A 27,944-nucleotide genomic window follows, 5' to 3' on the forward strand; every position below is an offset into this window, starting at 1 on the left:
CCTTTCAGTCCACCTTCAGTGCCAATTTAGGTAGAATGAAAATAGCCCACCTCCTACTGGAAACAGACCTTTTTCCTCTCTGTCTAAGTTCAAGAAGAATTAAATCTACGCAATCAAACACCCTATTCTCTCTCTTCCTCCAATGTATCGCTGGAGTCAACAAATCGGAACCATACTTTCTTAAACTTCTTGGGGGCAACCCTAGCCTCATAAGTCATTCTATACATCAACACATCTGCATTTATTATTTTTAATCCACATCCCCAATGTCAACTGCTCATTGTGTATCCATCTCCTTGCAATGAGTTTCTTTACCCAAAAAATAGGATCCTAAGAAATAGCTTTGTGTGAGCCTTCATCTCTTTTCCTTGAAGATTCCCAGGAGACATCTCAGAGGAGAGGATTGTTGGGGAGATCAAAATGATCCGAAATAAACTCAGTCACCTGGGACCATTATGGCCACACTTTTTCACATTCCCATACCATATGTAGGAAAGTACCTTCCACCACCTTGCATTTATGGCAGTTAGCCGAGTCCCTCCTCTGCATTCGATAAAGTCTAGCCGGTGTATAATATTGATGATGCAAGTAGCGGAACTGGATCATTTTGATCTGTGGAAGAAACAACAGATCCCAAATACGTGTCAAGTACCTCATGCCACATTTCTCCTGAGAGCTCAGGGACAATCTTCACCCATGGGTCTAGAAGTTGTAACCGTCGCTCCTGGGCCCACTGCCTGGGAACCATAGTACCTGTGAATTTGCTTGGCTGGATCTGGATCAATTAGAACCTTCTCCAGCTCTGTATTCTGTATCAAAATGTCCCCCTTCCCAAACTGTGTAGTAGCTGCATGCCTCAGCTGTGCATAGCGAAAGACCCAGGTCCTGGGCACTCCAAATTGTTCTCTTAATTGATCAAAGGTACAGAGGCGGCACAGTGGTGTAGTGGCTAGCACTCTCACCTAGCAGTAAGAAGGTTCGCTGGTTCGTATCCCAACCATGACACTACCTGCCTGGAGTTTGCCTGTTCTCCCTGTGCCTATGTGGGTTTCCTCCGGGTACTCCAGTTTCCTCCCACACTCCAAAGACATGCAGTTAGGCTAATTGGCTTCTGTCCAAAATTGGCCCTAGTATATGAATGGGGACCTTGGATTGTGGGCTCCTTGAAGGTAGGGACCGATGTGAGTCTGCAATGTACAGGGATAGGGACAATTGTAGACACTCAGGTTGGACTAGTGTCTTTATTCAACCTTACTATGAAACTATGAGATGAGTGTCTTGGTAGATCTGGTGCAGATACTTTATACCAGATTTAGCCCAGGTGCTATGCCCATCAGGTAGCTTAAGAAATTCCTCTAGGGTTTTATTATACCACAGGGGACTATTATGGGACAACCACAAAGGGTTGTCTTTCCTCCATTGATAGGATATGTGGAACACCTTCCCAGGAAGTGTCATGACTGTAGCCATCTTCCTCCCTGGGATCCCCCTCCTATATAGCATGTTTTGTAGGGTTTCCTGTGAGGTGGCAACTGCTGCCTCCAACAGGGTAGTAGCATTGGGTGTTTGTGGATAAAGTCGCCAATGCAAAAAAATAAGCTGAGAGGCCATAAAGTAGGACCTCAAATCAGGAAGGGCCATTCCACCTATCCTAACTGGCAGCTTTAGGACTGCCAATGATACCTTGGGCGCCCTGGAGCCCCACAGAAAAGCAACAATGATGGAGTCAAGTTGCTTAAAATTTTTTAGCATTACCAAGACTGGCGAGTTCGAGAGAATATACCGGAACTTAGGAAGAAAAATCATCTTAAACAGATTTTTCCATCCCATCAATGTAATCAGCAAATTCTGCCACCTCTGCGCCTTCTCTCTAAAGTTCGCCGTTACTGGTGCCAGGTTTGTTTCCAGGAATTTAGATATGGGGAGTTGTACCTCCACCCCCAAGTACCTAAAAGAGGTGGACAGAGAAATGGGGCAATCTGACAGGATCCCACAGCTTTGGCAATAGGGAAGAGGGAGGATTTATTCCAATTAATTAGAAATCCGGAGTAATCCCCAAACTCCTGAATCAATCAAAAGGCCTCCAACAGCGAGGGCCCCAGATCCTGCAGATAAAAAAGCATATCGTCTGCATATAACGACACTCTCTCCTCAAATTCCCCAAGTCACAGTCCTGTCAGATTTGGAGTTGTCCTCAACCTAACCACTAGAGTCTCAATAGCCAGGGCAAACAGGAGGGGTGAAAGTGGGCACCCCTGCCTGGTTCCCCCAAAATATAGGAAATGCATCTAAGACCATGCCATAACCCTCAGTCTAACTAACGGATCTGTATACAGAAGCCGCACCCAAGAGATAAAGACAGAGCAAAATCCGTAAGACTCCAGAAGGTGGAACAGAAAAGGTAACTCAACAGAGTCTAAGGCCTTTTTTGTATCCAAGGAAGCCACTATTCTAGTCCCACAGTTGTCATGAGTGGTCTGAAGGTTTACAAAGAGTTCCCTAATGTTCATCTGAGCACATCTACCTTGGATAAAACCGATTTGATCAGCATCCAGTAATTTTAGGAAGCCTGATTGTAGCCTTCCTGCCAGTATTTTTGCCAGAATTTTTGTGTCAACATTCATCAGCGAGATCGGACAATAGGAATCACATTCTCGAGGGTCCTTTCCCCCTAGCCCTTACATTCTTAGTACTGGGTAAGAATGAGACAATGTAATTAAAACTCAACGAGAAAAGAGCCCATCGCACCCTTCTGGGAGAGGGGCGCTTAGTCTCAGACAAGAATGTGAGATTCTTATGGTTAGTAAGAATGAGAACCGGCACAGTGGTACCTTCAAGGAGATGTCTCAATTTTTTCAAGGCTAAAATGATCGCCAACAGTTGTCTGTCACCAATCGCACTCAGCAGGTAATTGCACTCAGCAGGTAACAATTTCTCTCAGAGTTAGAAAGTTGAGACAGAAGGGCACCAACTTGTTTCAGAAGCATCAACTTCTAGGATAAAAGCAAACATAGGATTAGGATGTGCCAACACAGGAGCAGAAACAAAGGCAGCCTTGAGAGTCTCAAAGGCCTTAATGGACTCTGCAGACCAACTCTTTGGGTTACCGTCCTTTCTGGTCATATCAGTCAGAGGCTTGACCAGAGACGAGAAGTTACGAATAAACTTCCGATAGTAGTTGGCAAAGCCCAGGAAACGCTGCAGAGGACGTAAACCCATGGGTCGAGGCCACTGTAGGACTGCCGACAGGATCTCTGGGTCCATCAAAAAACCAGCAGTCGAAATGACATAGCCCAGGAATATAACCTGTTCACAATGGAACTCGCCACTTCTCCAGTTTACAATAGAGATTGTTCTCTCTTAGTTTCTGAAGCACACGACAGACATCTGTGTGGTGGCTCTCCAGGGACTTGGAAAATATGAGGATATCATTGAGATAAACCACCACACATAACTGCAAAAAATCTCGGAGGACATCGTTAATAAATTCCTGGAAAACTGCCAGGCATTACAAAGGCCAAAAGGCATTACCAGGTATTCATAATGGCCTGTTCTGATATTAAACACAGTTTTCCACTCGTCGCCCTCCTTAATCCGCACGAGATTGTATGCCCCTCTGAAATCAAGCTTTGTGAAAACCGTTGCTCCCTTGAGGCGGTCAAATAACTCTGTAACCAATGGAATCCATTTGGCATTCTTAATCGTGTCTCAGTTCACCGCTTTTCTCTTCACAAAGAAGAAACCAGCACCAGCAGATGAGGATTTGCAGATGAAACCTCGAGAAAGTGCATCTGCAACATACTCCTCCATGGCCTTAATCTCCATGACCGACAAAGGGTAAACCCGGCTCACGAGGGGGTATGGCACCAGGTTGAAGGTCAATTGCGCAATCATAAGACCAGTGTGGAGGCAAACTACCGGCTTGACCTTTGTCAAAGACATTGCTAAAGTTGCGGTACTCCTCCGGCAGGGAGGAGAGTGAAGAGGTGCACAGGACCTTGGATACCTTCAGGAAGCATTTGTCTCACTGCATTGTGGTGACCCGGAGAGAACCTCAGCATGGAGCCAATCAAAAGAGGGGTTGTGCCTATGTAACCAAGGATAACCAATAACTAGCGGAAACCTGGGGGAGGAAATAACTTGGAATTGGATTATCTCATGGTGAAGAGCCCCTACAGCCATGGACAACAGACCCATCTCATGAGTCACATGGGCAGGCTGTAGAGGTCTCCCGTCAAGAGCCTCAATGGCAAGTGGAGTGTCACGCAGCTGCAATGGAATCGAGTGCTGCGATACAAAGGCAGCATCAATGAACAGGCCTGTAGCCCCAGAGTCGATTAGAGCCTGTATCTTGATGGACGACTCAGCCCAAGAAAGGGTGACAGATACCAGGGGCTTATCCTTTGGGATAACTGGGGACTAAACAATGCCACCTAAGGTCTGTCCATGGGCGTTCCCTGGATTGGTAGGACAAGACTTCAAAAAGCGACCTGCCTGACCACAATAAAGGCACAATCTCTCCCTCTTCCTAAAGGCTCTCTCATCCCCATGGGTTCATCTTTATTGACCGACTCGGTACCAGGAGGCATGGGAGGTTAGGGAAGCACGGGTGGGACTGCAAAGCTTGGAGGCAAACGTGCAGGAGGCTTCTGCAAGCGCCTTTTTTAAAAAAGTCTTTCTCTGAGTCTGGAGTCAATGAGGATGGCTAACGAGATCAAGCTCTCCAGCTCAGTGGGTATATCTCAGGCTGCTATCTCATCCTTGATGGAATCTGGGAGACCATGAGAAAAAGCAGCCACGAGGGCCTCATTGTTCCAAGCAACATCTGCTGCCAGAGTACGGAATTCAATGGCGTAGTCAGCAACAGTTCTCGTACTCTGATGGACATGAGGCACTTGGCAGCAGAAGCAGAGCGTGCGGGAACGTCAAATACCCTTTTAAAGGAGGCCACAAAGTCACGGTAACTCAAGACAATGGGTTTTTGCATCTTCCATAGAGGGTTTGCCCAGGCCAAGGCTCTCTCAGAAAGCAAAGGTATCACGAAACCTACTTTGCTTCTGTCAGTGGGAAATGCCTGGGGCAACATCTCAAAGTAACCTTCTGCATTGAAATGGATCGCCCCCAAATCGCTGGGGAAGCAGTAATACCTGAGGCGGGTGCAGATTGGCGCAGCAGTAGGGACGGCATGCAACTCAGGTTGTACCAGAGCAGCCACAGGGGGATTCCAGGTGAGCCGTGCGACTCAGGAGCGGTTGTAACGCTATGGCAAACTGATCCATGCGGTGAGCTTGCTTATCCAATATGGAAAAAATATTACCGACAAGTGGATTGACTGTATCTCCTGAATTCATGGCCTTCGCCTACTGTCAGAAACCATGAAACAGACCGAGACAGAAGTACAATTAATTCACACTTGTTTATTAATAAAAAGGTAAATAGAGTAAGTGTAGTCAAAGCATAGCCGGAGTCCAGTAACCGTATCGAGTACATTGTGATGTGACCAAGGCAAAGGCAGAGATGAAGTGAGCTGGACAGCTTTAGGGTCGGTTCACACTGGGACGATTTGTCAGGCAACTTAGCCACCTCACAAGTGGCGTCCCGTTCTGTACAATGGAACTGTTCTAATCGGAGCGACACAAGTCGTTCCGATGGGTAACTGTGGAGAGAGATGAGAGCTGGCAATTAGCCGACAGCTGAGCAGCCAGCCCAGAGAAGGTAGGGCTAAGCCAGCCCTGACACTCTGTCTTTTCTCTGTATATTAGAAGTTTCCTGCTCTAGTCTCTCCCATGCAGCTGTGAGGCCTGCTGTAGGATTGTCCATGAAAACTGACCTTAATGGCTTAACACTTGCAGCAGATAGAGGACCAATCCATCTGATCAGTAGATCCAATTCTTCAGCAGCTGTAATGCCAAGGTTGCTGACTGCAGTTCTGAAAGCATATTTCCAGCTTCTGTAGTTCTCAGTTGGATCATCAAAACTTGTAAGACCAGTCTTTGTGAGCTCTCTGCGAAGTATGTACCTCACAAACTCTGCTGCCTCAGTTTTCTCTGCCTTTATGCAAGATGTTGTTAACATTGTTGTTAAAGAACACAGGGAAATATCGTGCAGCAGATGCGTTCAGGTGAGTTGCTTGCTTGAAGTCAGTTTTTTCCAATGGTACGTTGATTCAAGGTTGTACCGATGACTCGAAATCGATAACTTGCTTGTAGCTTGCTCTGGTGCTCTGTGATGTAAGAAGGAAGGTTAGGTAAGCAGGCAGGAAATGCACTGAAGTGATTTTTCATGCAGGAACTTGCTGGAACCTCTAACTTGAAGCTGTGAAGAAGTTTCTACATTGTCAGGAGCATTGGAGACAATTGAGTGCACACTGCAGTGGCTTAGGACATAGTCTTTAGTGCGTTTGAGGGGATCTTCCATGTCTGCTATGTTTAGGTTGATTCTGTCTTTCTCACTTGCATCTTTATCTGCACTGATAGCTTGCTCTAGGACCCTTAGCTTTGCCATAGCTGCATCATGTTTACACGGTTCATTTAAAATTTCTATTGTTGCTTTTTGACGTGTGGTGTGAGCTTCCAACTCTGCTCTTTGACGTGTGGTCTGAAGCACTGACTCCGTTTCCAACTCTGCTCTCTTCTGCATATGCGACCTGCACCTTGCTGGCTTCCACTTCAGCGTGGGCACTAATAAGTCACTCACTGAGTGTTGAGTATTTTGAACTATAACTTCTAGAAGACTTTTTAGAATGTCTGGTGGAAACAGCTCTAACTTTTATTCAGCAAACCAAATTAATGGCAGTAAAGTAAACTGTCTCTTTCTAGATTAAGAGCCTTGAAATTCTTGAATTCCTCCAGTGAATCTGACATTAAAGCGGTTCTCCACCCTAAAGTGGAAGTTCCGCTCATGTGATCCCTCCCCCCCCCCCGGTGCCACAATCGGCACCTTTCAGGGGGGAAGGGGGGTGCAGTTACCTGGATAATCCAGGTATCTGCACCCACTTCCGGGACAGACCGCCGCAGATGCCCTGCCCACCGTTGCGTTCTGGGAAACACACAGTTCCCAGGACACAGCGGGGACCAGCAGAGATGCGCAGCGCGACTCGCGCATGCGCAGTAGGGAACCGGGCAGTGAAGCCGCAACACTTCACTTCCCAATTCCCTAACAGAGGATGGCAGCGGGGGTAGCAGAGAGATGAGCGATCGCTCGTCCTCTGCCACCGACATCGCTGGACCCTGGGACAGTTAAGTGTGAATTTATTAAAAGTCAGCAGCTGCAATATTTGTAGCTGCTGGCTTTTAATATTTTTTTTAAAGGTGCAGAACAGCTTTAATGAACTTGTCACTGGTAAGCTGATAGAGCTCATATGAGGCAGAAAGTTGTTTAATGGCGCCCTCTAGTGTCAGTAGTTCACATTCAACAGACACTGTATTAGATTCAGAAACTATTTTCTCCCAAAATAGTTTCAAACTATTGAACAATTCAGTTCTTAAGGCTTCATAATTCTCCATCACTTTCCAGGTGGGTTTGACTGAGCGTTTGGGTAAGTCAGTTGGCTCAGGGTTTTGTGCTGGAGTAGCTGTGTTTTCACATTCAGAGTGTGGTCACTCATGGCAGATGATATCTGAGTAATAAACAGGCAGGGTCTGTGTGCTGTAGTATGACACCATGCAGCCTGGACTCAGGTTATGAAGCTTCCACATGCTGCTTTCTGATTCTTTCTTGCAATGAGGGCAGAAAATCTTGTCTGTATCAGTACTGTCATGCAGAAATCTTGTAATTAGGCTGTGGAACTCAGTTTTTCTACTGTTCTGACTCAAGGCAATAACTTTATCTTCAGCTTCATATAGGGCTTACATGACCTAGTGATCTATTTATCCCTTGCATCGATTCAGACAGCTTAACTCAATGAATAAACTCACTGTATGGAAAGACAGACAATGGATCCTCTTGAATGTTCAGTTTAATGATGGATATTCATAGATAGAAAAAACGTTGAAGTTGTAAGCCACATGTAAAGATGTTAGAGCAATGAGGTATACTGTGCACAATGAATCAGAGAGAGGAAGGGGAGGAGAATATACAGGACTACGGTGGCAGAGAGAGTTCAGATATACAGAGGGAACAAATCTTAACCACTTCAATACAGGGCATTTATAGACCCTTCCTTCCCAGACCAATTTTTAGCTTTTAGTGCTCTCACACTTTGAATGCCAATTACTCAGTCATGCAACACTGTACCCAAACAAAATTTTTATCATTTTTTTCATACAAATAGAGCTTTCTTTTGGCGGTATTTAATCACCACTGGGTTTATTTTTTGCGACATAAGTGAAAAATAAAGCGAAAATTAAAAAAAAAAAAACTTTTTAGATAACATTTTGGAAATAAGTCATCTATGTTTATACATTTGGGCCAAAATGTATACTGCTACATCTCTTTGGTAAAAATAACCCAAATTAGTGGATATTTTTTAGTCTCTTTGAAAGTTAGAGTATACAAGCTATGGTGCAAATCATTGAAAATTGATCACATCTGATCACACCTGATGCACTGATGGTCTATCTCATTTCTTGAGGCTCTGAAATGTCAGGACAGTACAAATACCCTCCAAATGACCTATTTTTGAAAGGTAGACAGTCCAAGATATTTAGTAAGAGGCATGGTGAGTTTTTTGAAGTTGTAATTTTTTCCCACAATTCTTGGGAAAATTAAGTATTTTTTTTCCACAAAATTGTCATAATAACAAGGTATTTCTCACACACAGCATATGCATACTTCCAATTACACCCCAAAATACATTCTGCTACTCCTCCCGAGTATGGCGTTACCACGTGTGGGACTTTTACACAGCCTGGCCGCACATAGTTCCAACATGCAGGGAGCACCGTCAGGGGTTCTAGGAGCATAAATTACACCTCTAATTTCCTAACGACCTATTACATTTGTGAAGGCCCTGGAGCACCAGCACAGTAGAATTACCCACAAAATTACCCCATTTTGGAAAGAAAACACCCCAATGTCTATTCTATGAGGCATAATGAGTCTTTTGAACGGTTCATTTTTTCCACAAGTCTTCCGAAAACGTGGAAAGAAAATGAAAACTTGTTTTTTTAAAGTGGTGAGTTTATAAGATATTTCTAACTCAAAGCATGTACATTGCAAAACCACATGTGTGTGACTTTTACACAGCTTGGCCACATACAAAGGCCCAAAATGCAGGGAGCACTGTCAGGCGTTCTAGGAGCATAAATTACACCTCTAATTTCCTAACGACCTATTACATTTGTGAAGGCCCTGGAGCACCAGGTCAGTGGAATTACCCACAAAATGACCCCATTTTCGAAAACAAACACCCGAAAGTATATTCTATGAAGCATGGCCTGCAAATAGGTACTTGGGTACACTGATGGGCTGGAGACAGGTACTCGGTTACTCCAATGGGCTAATGACAGGTATTCGGGTACTCAGATGAACTGTGACAGGTACTTGGGTACTCAGATGGACTGTGACAGGTACTCAGGGACTCAGATGGGACTCAGATGGACTGTGACAGGTACTCGGGTACTCAGATGGACTGTGACAGGTACTCGGATACTCAGATGGACTGTGACAGGTACTCGGATACTCAGATGGACTGTGACAGGTACTCGGATACTCAGATGGACTGTGACAGGTACTCGGATACTCAGATGGACTGTGAAAGGTACTTGGGTACTTAGATGGGCTGTGACGGGTGATGACAGGTAATTTGATGGCTGGTGACAGGTACTCAGGTACTCAGATGGACTGTGACAAGTACTCGGGTACTCAGATGGGCTGTGACGGGTACTCGGATACTCAGATGGGCTGTGACAGGTACTCGGATACTCAGATGGACTGTGAAAGGTACTCGGATACTCAGATGGGCTGTGACGGGTGATGACAGGTACTTTGATGGGTGATGACAGGTACTTTGATGGCTAGTGACCGGTCCTCTTTATCAGGGGGATAATCAGTGTATGTTGGTGTACACTAAGCGGTAAAAAGATGTTACTGCAATCTCCTTCTCACACATGATCAGTGTGTGAGGAAGAGAACCCGGTAACATCTCGTTACCGTGGTTTGTTTTACATTCTGTGACCGACTGTGATTGGACACAGCCGGACACATGGTAAAGAGCCAGTTTCATTGGCTATTTACTGCGATCGAGGTTGGGCTACGGCAGGATGACAAGCCTCACCCCCGATCACCGCTCTGCACGTGCCCTAGGGTCGTGCATGAGCGCTGTGCATGTAGCCAGTACATGTGACCGGCTGTGATTGGACACAGCCGGTCACATGGATCAAGGGTGGAGTGGGGAGGCGGATGACACAGATCAGGGATGGGCTGTGTCCGAGGAACAAATCTCATCCACGATTGCCGCGCTGCGGGCCCGCAGGAGCGGCATGGTACCGAGGACGTCATGACGCCCACCCAGGATGGGAGATCCCATCTGTGGACGTCATATGACTATGACCCGGTATTGAAGTGGTTAAAGACACAGAGCATAATATTTTACATAGTGTAACACAACAGCAAAGACACCAAGTGAGTTTAATTACCACCTTAATTAGGCACAGAATCTGTTTAATTAATATGTGTTCAGTTTTAAAGGGATGAGGTGGCAACCCTAATTATGCCATGTATGCTCTATTTCTTATCCTATGAGTTCGTCAAACTATTGCGGAGGTGTGGAAGAGGATAAAGACATATTTATGAAAGATCTATTTCACCAGTACAGTGAGGCCCGGAATGGAAAAGAAAGAAAAGAAAAGTAGTGCAGGGCCAGGCATGACAGTGTGTTAAGGGGAGACAACGTATGGGTTAATATGAAGGGCTAAGAGTGGAGGGGACAGTGAGTAAAGCCCAAAGGGAAGTGGTACTATTTAAGGAGGAGGGGTTGGGCTACGTCAGGATGACAAGCCTCACCCCCGATCACCGCTCTGCACGTGCCCTAGGGTCGTGCATGAGCGCTGTGCATGTAGCCAGTACATGTGACCGGCTGTGATTAGACACAGCCAGTCACATGGATCGGGGGTGGAGTGGGGAGGCGGATGACACAGATCAGGGATGGGCTGTGTCTGAGGGACACATCTCATCCACGATTGCCGTGCCACGGGCCCTCGGGGGCCCGCAGGAGCGGCGAGATACCGAGGACACCATATGACGCCCACCCAGGATGGGAGATCCTATCTGTGGACGTCATATGACTATGGCCCGGTATTGAAGTGGTTAAAGACACAGAGCATAATAATTCACATAGTGTAACACAACAGCAAAGACACCAAGTGAGTTAAGGAGGAGGCGGGACTGGGCTGGGGAACAGAAAGTTGTGGAGAAAGAAAGGAGGAGGCAGTTTTTCTCTGCTCATCCAAGATGGCTGAGATGTCATTCGGGTGAGTTGCAGGCAGGGGACTGGAGTGGCTGCACAGCCAGGTCGTGGCCTGCATCTAGGACCAGGTGAGCGGATCGAGGCTGGGAGGTGAGGGTTGCTCCGGCACTCTGTTTTCGCCAGGGCCCTCATCCAGTTGCCCGGGACTTTTTCTAAATTGCCCTCCCCTGTCTTAATAGCCACTCTAGGGGGAAGGTTCGGAAAAAGACTCACTAGCACGGCCGTCTGTCCGCTCAAAATAAATAAATAAATGGAGCTCCACGGGTGGGCGTGGCCAATACGGACGGCACGAGATGACACAAGATGGTGTGCCCACCAGTTCGGGGACAGTGGCGCTGCGGTGGGGTTGACAGGTAATGGTAGGATGGAGGTGGTAAGGATTGTGGACGTAAAAATAAAATGTGAGGGTCCGCTGGGAACACATTTGAAACAGGGGGTCCGGGATACGATTTGCAAGGGTGAGTGTGTGGAGATCTTCTAGTTATGGCCCATTAAAAAAAAAAAAATAACTAAAAATACTTTTAAATTTAAAGTGGATAGGGTCAAGCAGGAATATTATAAGAAAGAAAAGAAGGGAAGAGTAGGCATGGATTGATTTTGCTAAAATTTAGTAAGTGGGCTGCAGGCGTTCGCCATTATGGTGAGTGTCATTGGCGAGAAGAACCTGAACATGGTTCAGCGTTGTTCTGTTATATGGAGGCCATTGATAGGCACACAGGTTATAAGGGGGATCTGCTGGGCTACGGTATGACAAGCAGTTTAGTCAGCGCAGGTCGGTACAGCCAGCTCTTCATTGGGATCAAAAAGATAGCGGCCTCTGGATGCGGTTTCTGTAGTAGTAGAGGGCCCCGAAGCAGTTTCTTCGGGGGGGGGGGGTACACTCTCCTCAGAACTGCCAGCTGGAAAGAAAAGGGGGGGTGTTGGCAGAGCTCCTGTAAGTTCTTGACGTTGAAACACGAGTGTTCAGGGGGTGGGGGGACCCCATCCATTGTCTCGTGGCTTCAAGAAAGGACAATGTACAGGCAAGCCTAGTCACAAAAGGGATGACTTTGGAAAGGGGGGGGTGGAAAAAGGTTGCAGATTTCCTAAGTAGATACCCAGATAGGGAAAGGGCGAGGCTGCGTGGCTCCAGGTTTGTTAATGGTGTATCCAGTGGGGGTGGTGCTTGAGAAGGGGGTTCTGTCATAACCCCGATGAGGTGCACGGTGTCCTATACTTCATTTACACAGCTATAAGGTGGGTTAGGTGTCACGAAAAATGGGTGTCTATGGCGAAATCGGACTTGGAATCTGTGTTCCGCTTGCTTACAGTTCATTTGGAGAGCTTCGTCTGCTGGATAGATGCTGGCAAGAGGAGTTTTTTTACTTAAATCGGTGCCTGCCCATGAGTTGCTTAATTTATTGGGCCATGGTTAGAGGTTTAGTTTTTGACTGGAGTTGGGGGTTAGAGACGTGTCGGTCCCTGATTCAATCATCCATGACTTGGATTTTTTTGGTGTGTAGGGCTGCCTTCCTCCGGTGTGTGTGCCATTATACTTTATACATTGCAGCACCTTGTAGGTAGGTTCATAGTGCCATGGGCAGCCAAAAACAGGGGGCCCAACGAGGGATATTACATTATTTTGTTTGGGCATTGTGATTGTTTCAGGGGATATGGAGTGTCGTCTGCCGGTGACCAAGTTGGAGGCGCTATAAAAGTATTCGGGAGATCCAGGGACGGCGCTAAGTACATTTGAGGACTGTGCATTTATTGCTGGGTAAGTTCAATTTCTCCTGCTGGTTATTTCGAGGAATGGGTTTTTTGGCCAACGGCTGCTGTCTGCTACAGTGTGGTTTTCAGGCCCGACCCATTTAAATGGTTGAACTGGGAACAACGGGAGGGTTAGAAGGTTTGGTATGAGTTTCTGGCCGCATATAACGGATGACCGGTGAGTAAGTTCTATGGGGAATGGGTCACGGACACGGCAGGGTCAACGGGCTTGGGGTTTTTTTTTTACTTTCAGGGGCAATGGAGTGCGGAACCTTGGCCCCTATTTTTGTTGAGTGGAAGTGGTGGGGGGTTCATTCGTAAACAGGTGCTATTAGATTTTTTTCCAGTGGTTCTGGCTATGGAGATGTGGTAAGGGTCATGCAGGAACCTGACACGGAGCTGAACTGTGATTGCTGGGTGTGGTTCATGTGGTCATCCGCATTGTCACAACTAGTCATACGGCGGCTACGCCGTTTAGTGTTGCGTTGTGTGCAGTTGAACATTTTCTCTATGATTATGGGCATCGACAACACGCCGCAGGCTTACTCCTTGCAACTATTTTTAGTGGGACAGGTTCAGAGAGTTAGCCGGCCACAGAGGAGGGACGAGTTCCTTGCTCGGGCTGGGAATGAGAGATGGCATTGGAGTCACCACGGGAGGTACCCGGGCAGTCAGTTAGTGAGTCCACATGGGCGGTTTACATGAAGGTATGAAAGGAATGGTGGGTTTTGGGTGAAGGAGTCTAAGGTCAAACATGGCCGTGTGGAGGGGGGGGGGTAAGGTGGCTGATTTGGTACTTTGGTTCCAGGAACATGGTAAATGGGGGGTGGTGTCTGCCACTGAGTGGAAACTGGTGTTTTTTTGGCTTTTCTTTAAGCTGCCAGGCAGGGAGGATTGGACAAAGGTGTTTGGGTTAGACAGTGAAAAAAAAAAAAAAAAATATCAAAGGGTTAGAAGGGTGTATGTGCTGCCGTTTGTGTTAAGAGGCTTCAGGGTATGCTCTGGGAACATGGGGGTTCAAAGGGCACAAGGCAGGGGAGTATTCAAAGGGCACAAGGCAGGGGAGTATTGGTCGAGGTTCCAGTTCGTGTGGGTGTTCTGGAAATGCAGCTGGGTTGGATTGTGCAGAATACGCTTCACACTCTTTCTGCATCAGGGCGGCTGTGGAAGCTGCCAAATTTGGGTTGGATGAATTGGCGGTAAGAAGGACTGGTAGGTGGGAAGCAAGGAGATTCCACACTTACATACGCCTTAATTTCATGGTGGAATAAATATATATATAAAAAAAAAAAAGCAAGGGAAGTAGACTGTACATACAAGCTGTGTTGTTTGTGGAGTGGGGTACGGTGGTTTTACTTTAAAGTGGTGCGGTTTTTCATCCAGATGGAGGACTTATACATCTTGGTCATTTGTATGTTTGTTGGGGAGCCAGGAGAGCAGATGTGAGACCGTTTGGCAGACAGTTGGGTATCTAGAAGAGAGAGGCATGTGTTTTTTTGGCCAGGGGTATACGACTTAAGGTGGAGCAAGGTGGTATCGGAAGGGGAACATTGGGCATGGTGGGATAGACCGCCGGTCGTTTAGGTTATGCATACAGGTAGTAATGCTTTAGGGTCCAGGCGATCAGGAAACTGATCTTGGACGTCAAGTCAGATATTTTACAACTTTGTACGTTTTTTCCTAACACTATGCTGCTGTGGTCCGACATGGTGCGTGGACAACAAAGCGCATGGCACGGTCCGTGGTGAAAATTAACAAGGCCTGCATCAGAGTTTATAAGGTGTTGGGGAGGTTTGTGGATCAGAATGCGGGCATGGTGATCAGGCTAGTAGAGGTGGAAACTAACGGGGGCCTGTAGTTGAGGGTGATGGAATACTCTTCCCGGTAGTGGGAATCTATCTCTGGGCGCTGGGGCTGCAAGATGGTGTGGTGGGGCCCTTAAGGGTAAGGTGTTATCCTTGCGGGCTGTGGCGGTGTTTTGTTGGTCTTTGATGGTGGCAGTAAACATATGTGATGGAAAGGGGTGGGGGGCTCATCGTTAGTATGTGCCCCTCTGGTGTATTCAAGCAAAAGGTTAGCTGGAATACTGTAATGGTTGCACTGCGGGAAGGGGTTGTCTCCAAGCCGAGGCTGGAGGCCTATCATGTGGAGAAAAAGTCCCACAGTGTATTGGTGGAATATGTGTTGGAGTTCGGGGGTGCCGTTAAAGACCAACAGACTGGAGTTAAACAAGTTGTTATGGATGTTATATGTTGGTATATATTTTATATTGGAGTTATTTATATGGTGTAAATAATAAATAGGCTGCTATGGCCATTTATACTCCAAATTAAGGTGTGGTCTCAGTCTCATCATTCTAGAAGGGTAAGAAATGGGGATGTTGGAGTACAAGTGGTATAGCAGTAAGAGGAAGGTTGGGTACCTCTGAACTACACTGGTCAAGTGAGGCCCGAAACAGAAAAGAAAAAGTAGTGCAGGGCCGCGCATGACAGTGTGTTAAGAGGAGACAATGTATGGGTTAATATGAAGAGCTAAGAGGGGAGGGGACAGTGAGTAAAGCCCAAAGGGAAGTGGTACTATTTAAGGAGGAGGCGGGACTGGGCTGGGGAACAGAAAGTTGTGGAGAAAGAAAGGAGGAGGTCGTTTTCCCACCCATCCTCCCTATATGTTGTCTGTTTGTTGGTTTATGTGTTTTTCTTTCTTTCAGGACCATGGCAGATGGTCGTCATGGCAGCTGTGGCTTGGCGTTGTTTTGTTGGTCTTTGACGGTGGCAGTAAACATATGTGATGGAAAGGGGTGGGGTCTCATCGGTAGTATGTGCCCCTCCGATGTATTCCAGCGAAAGGTTAGCTGGAATACTGTAATGGTTGCACTGTGGGACGGGTGTTGTCTCTGAGCTGATTATATGGCTGGAGGCCCATCATGTGCAAAAAGGTCCTGCAGTGTATTGGTGGAATATGTGTTGAAGTTCGGGGGTGCTGTCAAAGACCAACATACTGGAGTTAAAAAAAGTTGTTACGGATGTTATATTTTGGTAAATATTTTATATTGGCGTTATTTATATGGTGTAAATAATAAATAGACTGCTATGGCCATTTATACTCCAAATTAAGGTGTGGTCTCATCATTCTAGAAGGGTAAGAAATGGGGAGGTTGGAGCACAAGTGGGATTAGCAGTAAGAGGAAGGTTGGGTACCTCTGAACTACACTGGTCAAGGTGATCTTTACATGGATAGCTGGTGAGTGAGGGCATAGGAGAAAGAAGAGCACAGCACTTTCATGACCTTTTCCATATATTATTGCACGGATTGCACTTTTAAAGGACTTTTTCTGCAGGGATGGCACTTTAAAGAAATCATTGCAACATTGAAGAATCACAGCACTATATAAACTTTTATTGTTATGCTTTGTCATTTTTATAGCAGACATTGTTGATCATTTTTTAGGATTCTATATATTTTACTGAGCACAGACGGCATAGGAACTTCCCATACTAATTCTTAAAGGAGTACACACTTTTTTTTTTGCGGCAGTCAAAACTTAATTTAATTTAAATTCATTTGAGGACACCACAGCGCGGGAACACTTATACTATACCACTTAAAGGCACAGTGCACTGCAGTGTAATTGTGAATATGCAGCATGGAGGACTTAATAAAGGACTTGCTCCAAAGTAATGCCGCACAGCAGCAGGCTTATAAGCAAGCTACTGATTTCATTGGCTCTTTACCACAATCAGGGAAGCGCCGTGCACAAGGACAGTGCATGTGACCGGCTTTGATTGGACACAGCCGGTCGTGTGGTAAAGAGACATTTTTATACAATGATCAAGGATGGGCTGTGTCCTGAGGGATACGCCTCATCCCCGATCATCGCGCTGCTTGAAGCAGGGGACATCATATAATGTCCACCTGGGATGGGAATGTGTCCACGTCATTTTACTATGGCCCAGTATGGAACTGGTTAATACAGAGGTCAAAGCATTAAAGTAAAACATCTTTAGACTTTAGAACTACTTTAATTGTAATTTAATTGTAATTTTTATATAAGAATGAGATAGTAGCCTCACTTACTTCCGCCCACCAGACCAGTGCATAGCTATAAAAAGTTAACACTCACACAACAGCTCATTCCCTCTACATCACTAGGAACAAACTGGGTGGGTTCAGCATGCTGCCATAGATAGGCACCAGGAAAAGAAAATGACAGTAAGTATGATACAATTTTCTGTTTTCCTGGTGACTCTATGGCAGCATACATGTGATAGATCAATAACTAGCTACCAGAGTGGTAAGCTTCAGCAAATCCTATCATAAGAAAGTGAGTAAGTTACTGGCTTCCTGCTAAAAACATGTGTAGTGCGCCATAATACAACCGGATTTCCTCTCCTGCCTGTCATGTTGGCTGACATCTCTGCATAAGGTATTCCTGATGTTCAGATACTGCTGGAGGAACGTACAGCAATTACTTTCAGTGGTTGCAGCCTGGACATAGCGCGGGATCTTAGAATTAACTTTAAAACATTAAACTTTTTTTAACCGCAAGCCTTCTACCATTGTTGGTTTCTAAGGAGCTAGGTATATAGCTACTATAGCTAGCTAATGATGGTTTGCAAGTGAGCCATCATTGATCTGGATGTATTGAAGGAGTACTTGATACCATGACAACAGCATAACTGTGAACTTCCTGCAGCTCAAAGAGCCTCCCCAATAATTTTTATACCAGAAGCTGGCTTCAGATTAGGGCAAATGTCCGCCTTGTAGAAAAACAGTTGAGCACCATTCGCGATACCCTTCCCCATCTGCACCAGCATTCAGATCCCCAGGACAGGCCCCCAGAGCACACCCCTGCTCAAGGGAACATGCCCCCAAAGCCTGCCCCAAAAACTACAGCACAGATGGAAAAAGTACTACAAACAGCACCCAAATGCTCCTGTAGAAATTGCATTAATCTGGCTACAATCACCTAAAGCCCCTGGTAGAACACAGGGAAAGTGAGGATAGAAGCCTAGGTGGCAGCCTTGCCAATCTGAGAAACTGTAGTCTGTAACCTAAAGCTTAGGATGCACTCATAGGTTTTGTAGAGTGCATCTTGTCAAAACAGGATGGAACCTGAACCCTAGACCATGGAGTTGGTTGATGATCTGCTGAGTTGACTTGACATGATGGTGCTAGAAATTGGAGCATCAGTACAGGGTCCATTTTGAAAAACAAGAGCAAGTAAAGGCTGAGAGATAAACTTTCCATCCCGACCACATCCAACCAACTGATGGAAACTTCCTTTGGGTGAACTGCATGCAGATGAAAGAACTGAATAACGATGTCCTGTTTGTCAAGCTCTTGTCGGGCTTGACAAAGGAGTGTGGCCGTCACGTCACTCATGGCCTAGCCAGCTCAGGAAACGCGCCGCTTGTCCGATGACATCATCTCCCCTTGCCTGGAGTCTAGCTTGTGTTCCAAGCCTCACGCTGATGCCTATCCACCGCTGCCGGCCAAAAAACCATCTAGCGGTGTAGAAACAAGCAGAGGAAAGGCATATCAACCAAGGGACTGACCACACAGATGCCTCCCCCCCCCCCCCCCGTTGTATGGGACCTTATTTTGCCTGCTTTTTACTACAACAATGTGAGTGTTACTATTACTCCTTTTTAATCAAATAAACTGTTATACAGTCTGCACCCAGAGGCGCCTCTTTCTTGTTTTGTTTCTAGTATCCCGAGAAGATGGTTTCTGTTTCCACCGGACGGCTGCCGTGACTGCGGACTTGGCTACCCCCTGGCCCCTTTGCCCCCCCTTTTTTCCAGCCCCCACCTTCCCCTCCCTTGTATCCCATCCATTTATATCATGCCTATGGTTACTTCATATAGAACGGACCTATAGCCTCTCATGTGCTTTTAAGTCTTATGTCTATTCAGCACTGTGCTACTGTTTTTCTTTTCCTTTTTTGGAAATTATTGTAGATTATTGTCTTATTTTTTGCGCCATTTACTTGTATAATATCACAGAGTATGGCTGGGTATTGCAGAGTATGGCTGGGTATTGTAGTCTATGGCTGGGTATGGCAGTCTATGGCTGGGTATGGCAGGGTATTGCCGAGTATTGGCAGGGTATTGCCAAGTATTGCAGAGTGCTGACAGGGTATGGCATATTATTGGCAGGGCACTGCTGGGTATTGCTGGGTATTGCAGGGCATTGCTAAGCATTGCAGAGTATTGGTAGGGTATTTCTGGGTATAGCAGAGTATTGGCAGGGTATTGCTGGGTACTGCAGAGTATTGGCAGGGTATTGCTGGATATTGCAGAGTATTGCAGAGTATTGGCAGGACATTAATGGGTATTGCAGAGTATTGGCAGGGTATTGCAGAGTATTGGCTGGGTATTGCAGAGTATTGGCAGGGAATTGCTGGGTATTGCAGAGTATTGGCAGGGAATTGCTGGGTATTGCAGAGTATTGGCATGGCATTCCGCGAGAGCGGAATTCTGGGAGGATGTCATAGTATGTCCTCCCAGAGTTAAGCAACCACCCTGTAGCCGGTTGTTAAAGTGGAAGTAAACTCCCCTATGGTTTTCAGCCAAGGAAGCTGCCATCTTTGCCTCTGTTTAATCTTCAACTGCTATGGTGCTGCACATGTGATTCGTTATGACACCAGCCATTGGATGGTTTGATAGTTTGGCTGAGAGCACAGCCAATGTGCAGTTAGCATTCCCGGCATGCTTTTTTTTTAACTGTTTAAATCGATGGGTTTACTTCCACTTTAAGCAGTTAATTGGGCTCACCTGGCAATCTAATTATCACAGGTGTCCGAGATTGTTTTCAGTGATCAAGAGAGCCCTGAGACACAATGCCATCCATGTGTTAAACTGAAAAACAAAATATTTAATCTTTGTGATGCTGAAAAAGAAGTTGCATAATAATTTGGAACAGATTGTATAAAACAGCCCAGAACTTCTGGATGTTACCTTGGGAAACAAGGCGTTAAAGACAACCAAGCCCTTTGATATCAAGGGTGTTTAGGTCTCTTCTCTAGAATGATCCAAAGTCTGAGGTGTCTTTTTCATAGGGATTCCTTAAAACAGGAAGAGAAGACTTCCTTGCTTGAGAGCCAGATGCCTGAGCCTAAGCAATAGGGAAATCACCGGACCAAAGACTGGGTCAACTTTTCCCTTGAAGAACAGAGGCCTGTAAAAGCCTGGTGTAAAACCAGGCCAAAAGAATTGCCTTATATGAGGCTACCCTCAATTCCAGGCCTCTCATACAAAAGTGGAGAACCAGATCGCTCCCGGGACAGGCAGCTAAGACTGAATCTAAGACTAGAGTGTGTAAAGTTATCAATGAGGAAAAGCACTCTGTCCTGAGTCCATGTAGGGCCATCCAGACATTCACAAGGCGAGTTGGTTCCAGCAATGAGCTCTGATGGCTCTGAACCTATCCAAATTACTGGAATATCTGGAGGACCAAGGTTACTCGATAGAGCCTGCAGCATTTATTCCCCATCTAAGGATCTCTCTATGAGAACATTTCAGGAAGGCAATGAGACCAGTATTGAGTCCAGCATGAAGTGCTGACCAATAGACAAGGGGCAGGATCACAGAATGTTTGTGCATGGGTCCAAAAGCAAGGCACAGAAATTGCTTAAAGGGATGGGAACATTAATTATCTTTGTTGCCCACCAAGTCAGAAAGTGTCCAGGTGATGGGAGGCAATGCACATTGTTTTTTTTCTGTAGAAAACTTGCATCTGAACCCAGGCCTTTGAAGCTTCAAGATGCATACCCGATAATGCACCCATGGGCTTTTGGATAGTGCATTGTTTGTCACTACAACTGGAGCAGAAAAACCTTAACCCAGAAAACCTTCAGAAAAGACGCTTCTTAACAATTCGGAGAAAAAGACTTTGCAATCTGTATCTACTGTAGCATTCTTCTGCTAATAATGACAAGTGTTCAACTTCATTCGCATCTCTAATACTGTTGACCTGGACTGTCTCAAAGAGAACGTGTCCCTGGAAGGCTATGCAGGCTACTTCTGCCGACTGAAAAAGCTCTAGCAAGTTTCTTACCTAGAGCCCGCTCTGTTTTTTTACCTGGCTCCTCTGGTTCTTCTCCACTCATAGTACACTTACCTACCTTAACCAGTTGCCGCCTGCCCACCCTCAAATGACGGAGGGGCAGTTCGACTCTTATTCTGGGTGGACGTCATATGACATCGGACTCTGCCTATTCAAAGGCATGTGCGTGCTGCACAGTCGGTCACAGTGTGTCCCGAGACAAAGCTCCTTTCCAATGAGCCTGGTTGTTTACCACTTGATCGGCCATGATTAGGTACAGCCAATCACAGATGGTACTCCTCCTTAGACAAGGCACATGCTTGCGATTGGGAGTGCACTATGCGTGTCAGTGGCGGCGTGTTCCCAGGAACACAGCTCATCACTGATCCATTCACAGCTGATCACAAATGTAAACGCAAACCGGTAACTGGCTGTTACCAGCTCTTCTCTCCTCACACACCGTTACCAGTGTGAGGAGATAAGAGCCAGGAGCAGTGAGTTACAGATCAGTGTATCGTATCCACCAAGCACACAAATAAAAAGAACTTGTCACATCGACCTTAACCCCCACCCCCATTGCACCTGTCATCCAACAGTCATCACATTGCCCATAAAGTGCACATGTCACCCATCAGTGCCCATAAAGTGAACCTGTTACCATCAGAGTCTACCATCAGTGACCAACAGCGGTGCTCCTGTCACCCTTCAGTGACCATCACCTGTCACCTATCAGTCCCATGAAGTGCACCGTCCTCATCAGAGACTATCATCAGTGACCGTCACGTGTCACCCATCAGTGATCGTCGCCTGTGATTGGGGAGTTCTCATCAGGTTCCAATGCCATCAATCAGAAATTGATTGTTTTTATCAATTTTTGCCTGACGCTTTTCTGCAATTTATCGTGGACCAGACCAATCTATATGCCCAGCAGTATATTGCAAATAACCCCCAATCATCATATGCCGTTCCTTTGAGTGGAGAGATTTGATTTTAGAGTTCAAATTGTTTATGGGCTTCACAATAAACATGGGGCTTACAAAAATAAAAATGAAGGACATGGCTACTGGGCCACCAACCCCATCCACCACATGCCCATTTATTCTGCCGTACACCCATATTATTAAAATGGCCCTGGTTTGGGGTAGAATTTCAAGAAATATATTATGGAATTATACTTTTGATGATCTTAGGAAACTTTATTTGGAAATTAAAGATAATGTGATCTCTGCAGGGATGTAAATAAGGACATTGCAAATTAAAGTTTTTTTTTTTTTTTTTTTTTACCTCAACCACTTTAATACTGGCCACTTTCACCCCCTTCTTGCCCAGGCCAATTTTCAGCTTTCAGCATTGTCGCATTTTGATGACAATTAACCGCTTCCCTACCAGCCGCTGCAGTTTTACTGTGGCAGAATGGCACGAGTGGGCGAAGATACCTGTTAGCACCTGCATTTAGCCTATCTGCCCAGCCCAGCTCGCCCAAGTGCAGTATCAAGTGATCACTGTCACTTATGCCGTGTACACACGAGCAGAATTTCTGACAAAAAGATTGTAAGTATGCCTCATCTGACTTTTTACGTCAAAAATTCTGACGGACCTAGAAAGAGAACATGTTCTAAATTTTTTCGATGGAACAAATTCCTATCGGCAAAACCGCTCGTCTATATGCTGTTCCGATGTACCAAAAACTATGCATGCTCTGAAGCAAGTACGAAACGGAAGCTATTGGCTACTGGCTATTGAACTTCCTTTCTCTAGTCCTGTCGTATGTGTTGTACGTCACCGCGTTCTTGACGGTCAGACTTTGGTGTGACCGTGTGTATGCAAGACAGCTTGAATCGGAATTCCAGAGAAACCTTCAGAGTTTATTCAGACGGAAAAAACGCTCGTGTGTGTACGGCATAACAAAAACACAATGCGCATAACTGCAGAATTCGAAGAGTCGGGCATGATCCCACCCGCAAAATGCCGCTGCAGCGACGCTTTGCCGGCGCTGCCCCATTGTTTTACATGGGCAGGAGCGGTCTATTCACCGCTCCTACACCAATGCAAAGAAGCTGCTGGCCGGACTTTTTGCGACTCCCTGCCAGCGCAGCGCCCCACTGTGAAAGCACTTGGGCTTTCACACTGGGTTTGCAGCTGAGGCTTTTTTCAGGCAATATGCAGGTGCCATTTTTAGCGCTGTATCCCCTGAAAAACGGCTCCAGTGTGAAAGGGGTCTTAGCGTAGGGTACAGCATTGCACATTCCTAGGCATACTAACACAGGGTCTTGAAAGATGAGATGACCATCACATTTTGAGAGACCCTAATCTGGAAAGTTTACAGTTTGTTTTTTTAATTATTTTTGCACTTTTATATAAACAAAAAAACACAATAAATAAATAAATAAAAAAGCCAAAAATAGTTGTGGTTTTATTTTTATATTTGTTATCTCTCTTACATTCGCTCTCTATTGTCCTCTCTCTTTTGTTACTGTATTTTAGAACTGTAATGTCCCCTTTCCCCACTCCTGTTTGCCTTGGTAATTGAACACCTAGCCCAAGCCATCAGGGCCAAACCAAATATACAAGGCATACGTACCCCTTCCTCTCAATACAAACTTTCTCTCTATGTGGATGATCTCCTCCTCTACGTGACCCAACCCCATACTAGTATCCCATCCATACTAGCAGAGATAAATAGGTTTGGACGTCTTAGAAACTATAAGTTGAACATCTCCAAAACGGAAGCACTGAATCTCTTCCTACCACAACTCACCTTCTCCTCACTTCAAACCAACTTTACTTTCCAATGGCAAACTAAGTCCATCTCATACTTAGGCGCAGCCATTCCTGCACACATCGCAAATATATACGCACTCAACTTAAGCCCATTACTTACGAAACTTAGGTGACTTGCAGACAGTAGAATGGAAATACCAATGTCATGGTTTAGACGCATGAGCGCCTTAAAAATGGATATTCTCCCCAAGCTCTTGTATTTATTTCAGGCCCTGCTAATTGCCCTTTCATCCGCTTTCTTCCGTTCCCTTCGATCCATGGCCGTCATATTTGTGTGGAGGGGCAATCATCGAAGACTGAAACATAAGCTGCTGTGTTCCCATACCTCTAAAGGAGGGATAGGCCTTCCAGATTTTGAACTCTATCACGTCAGCACTGGTCTCTAGAATTCTGGAATGGTTCCCTCGTCCGTTATCCAAAGCTTCAACCCTGGTAGAACAAGATCTCCCCTTACTAAAGACGCGCTTACAATTTGGTACCGCAAAAGGGAGAACTATGCGCTATCCACCGACCCGAGCCCCCTCACACCGCTCTTTGACAACCCGGGCCTCCCAGAAGGTAGCTTGACGCAAACACTAGACAACTATAACAGATCCTCCTGGCCTACTGCACAGCAATTTGTCCACATTACCTCGGGCACTTTTGTAACTGACCGACCCACCACAGCCTCTAACATAACGTGGCTCACCCGTTTTCACCTGACCTCATACTGCAAGAAACTTCATAACTCCAATCAGATCCACAGACCTCATACATAGTTAGTCAGGTTGAAAAAAGACACAAGTCCATCCAATTCGAACTTAAAAACAAATAAATAAAATAAAAAATAATTGTACAATCCAATATACCCAATTTTATGCCCACAATTGATCCAGAGGAAGGCAAAAAAAAACCCCCAGCAGAGCATGCTCCAATTTGCTACAGCAAGAAGCAATCGGATTTTCCCTGGATCAACTTTACCTATAAATGTTAGTACTCAGTTATATTATGTACATTCAGGAAAGTATCCAGGCCTTTCTTAAAGCAATCTACTGAGCTGGCCAGAACCACCTCTGGCGGGAGTCAATTCCACATTTTCACAGCTCTTACTGTGAAGAAACCTTTCCGTATTTGAAGATTAAATCTCTTTTCCTCTAGACATAAAGAGTGCCCCCGTGTCCTCTGGGTTTACTGTACAGAGAATAACTCAATACCAAGTTCACTATATGGACCCCTTATATATTTGAACATGTTGATCATACCCCCCCTTATTCTCCTCTTCTCAAGAGTGAATACATTTAGTTCCTCTAATCTTTCCTCATAGCTGAGCTCCTCCATGCCTCTTATTAGTTTGGTTGCCCTTCTCTGCACTTTCTGCAGTTCCCCGATATCCTTTTTGAGAACTGGTGCCCAAAACTGAACTGCATATTCCAGATGAGGTCTTACTAATGATTATAACAGGGGCAAAATTATATCTCTCTCTCTCTCTCTCTGGAGTCCATACCTCTCTTAATACAAGAAAGGACTTTGCTCGCTTTGGAAACAGCAGCTTGGCATTGCATGCTATTATTGAGCTTATGATCTACCAAAACCCCCAGATCCTTCTCCACTATGGATTCCCCCAGTTGTACTCCCCCTAGCATGTATGATGCATGCATATTCTTAGCCCCCAAGTGCATAACTTTACATTTATCAACATTAAACCTCATCTGCCACATAGTCGACCAATTAGTCAGTGTATTGAGGTCGGCTTGTAAATTGGAGACATCCTGTAAGGACGTTATTCCACCGCATATCTTGGTGTCATCTGCAAAGACAGAAATTTTACTTTTGATCCCAGACCCAATATCATTTATAAAGATGTTAAAAAGTAAGGGTTCCAGCACTGGACCTTGGGGTACACCACTGATAACCTTAGACCATTCAGAGTAAGAATCATTAATCACTACTACTGTAGACTTTACCTTACACATGAGCCATGTGTGTGTAACTATAGCAAATGCTTTTGCAAAACCAAGTATACCACATCAACCGCCACCCCCCTGTCCAAGGTTTTACTTACCTCTTCATAAAAAGAAATCAGATTTGTCTGGCAACTTCTGTCTTTCATGAATCCATGCTGTCTGTTGCTTGAACAACTATGCTCACTTCCAGAGACCCCCAGACACACCCTTTCACTGATCTATAAAATTATACTAGATCATACCCACAGTACCCTATCCAGGGGTCAAGTCCTGGGGAAAAAAGTGTGGGAACTCCCACCCAAGATCCACTCCCCCATCAAAAAAAAAAGTACGCTTATATGCATATATACAGTATTTCACAGAAAAAACAGTACAACATTTATTGTAAAGTGCCAGTTTACAAAACAAAATAAGTTAACTTGTCAAAAAAATAATCAACACATTGGGTGATGATCTTTCCCTCGCAGGTAGGGATGAGCTTCTTGTTCGAGTCGAACATATGTTCGACTCAAACATCGACTGTTCGCCCGTGCAGCTAATTCCGAATGTTATGGCCCGTTCGCGCCAAATTTGTGTGGCGCTCATGGCCCACAATGCACTGCGATGGCGCAGTGCATTGCTGGCTCATGATTGGCCAAGCATGCACTGTGACCCCGCATGCTTGGCCAATCACAGCGCCGGCAGCGAGGAGAGCCATGATTGGCCACAGGCAGGATACCTGTGGCCAATCATAGCTCAGGCTGTGTAGTACATGCCCCACACTATATAAGGCCACCAGCATGGCGGCCTTGTGTAGTGTGTTGGAGTCTGAAGCAGTTAGTGGGTGTTCTGTGTACCTTCAACACAGTATACACCGATCGTTATCGGCCGATTTTCGTTCTTGCTCTTCTGTAGTGGTTGTTGCCTGCGTGCCCTGACCGCAGTATACACCGCTATATTCACCTATATAGCTAGCGATATATCTATCTTTTATAATAGAGCTTGCAGTCAGTGTTAGGAGCTTGTGTGTGCTGTCTGCGTGCTCTGAACCCAGTACACACCGCTATATCCACCTATATAGCAAACTATCTTGCTCGTTTTAAATAGAGCTTGCAGTCAGCGGTAGGAGCTTGTGCGTGCTGTCTGCGTGCTCTGAACCCAGTACACACCGCTATATACACCTATATAGCAAACTATCTTGCTCGTTTTAAATAGAGCATGCAGTCAGCGGTAGGAGCTTGTGCGTGCTGTCTGCGTGCTCTGAACCCAGTACACACCGCTATATCCACCTATATAGCAAACTATCTTGCTCGTTTTAAATAGAGCTTGCAGTCAGCGGTAGGAGCTTGTACGTGCTGTCTGCGTGCTCTGAACTCAGTACACACCACTATATCCACCTACATAGCTCTTCTCTATTTGAGCCATCTGCAGGAGTTATTGGAAGTTGTGTGTGCCTCCAGCACAATATACACTACCCAATTGCTGTTTTTCCCAACTCCCTTCAGGCCATTACCATGCCTGGAAGGCCAGCAAGGAGAGGCAGACAGGCGCGAGCTGATAAAAGAGGGCAAGCAGGCTCTGTGTCTAGAGACAACAGTGCTGGTCGTGGACGCGGTGCATCGTCATCATCAGCACGTGGCCATGGGACACGCTTGTCCTTCTTTTCGGCAGCTGGACATGTTGAGCCGCAACATGCCAATGACTTGGTAGAGTGGATGACCAAGCCCTCTTCATCCTCCTCATCCTCTCTCACCCAGTCTCAGGGTACTAGCAAAGCAGCTGCCAAAGCATCGTCTTCCCTCCTCTCAATGTCATCATCAGTGACTCCTTCCCTAGACCCACCACGTCCTCCTGAGGAGTCTCCTGAACTCTTTGAGCACAGTGTTGGGTACATGCTCCAGGAGGATGTCCAGTGTTTTGTAGGCTCTGATGATGATACTCAGCTAGAGGAAGGCAGTAGCGTGAATGCAGAGAGAGGGGATGCTCAAGAAGGACAGCAATCTGGCAGTCATGTTCCACAAGCTGCAGCATACTGCCAG

The 27,944-nt window shown here is 45.8% G+C and overlaps 1 protein-coding gene across 1 annotated transcript in view; it reads right to left on the reverse strand.

Moving 5' to 3' along the window:
* CREB3L3 (cAMP responsive element binding protein 3 like 3) overlaps positions 1–27,944 on the reverse strand; it is a 533,749-nt gene that overhangs the window by 211,995 nt on the left and 293,810 nt on the right. The gene's annotated exons all lie outside the window — the stretch shown is intronic.

The sequence above is a fragment of the Lithobates pipiens genome, unplaced genomic scaffold, assembly GCF_037356315.1.
Source record: "Lithobates pipiens isolate NorthernLeopardFrog02 unplaced genomic scaffold, aLitPip1_a1.2 Scaffold_13, whole genome shotgun sequence".
Lineage (NCBI taxonomy): Eukaryota > Metazoa > Chordata > Amphibia > Anura > Ranidae > Lithobates > Lithobates pipiens.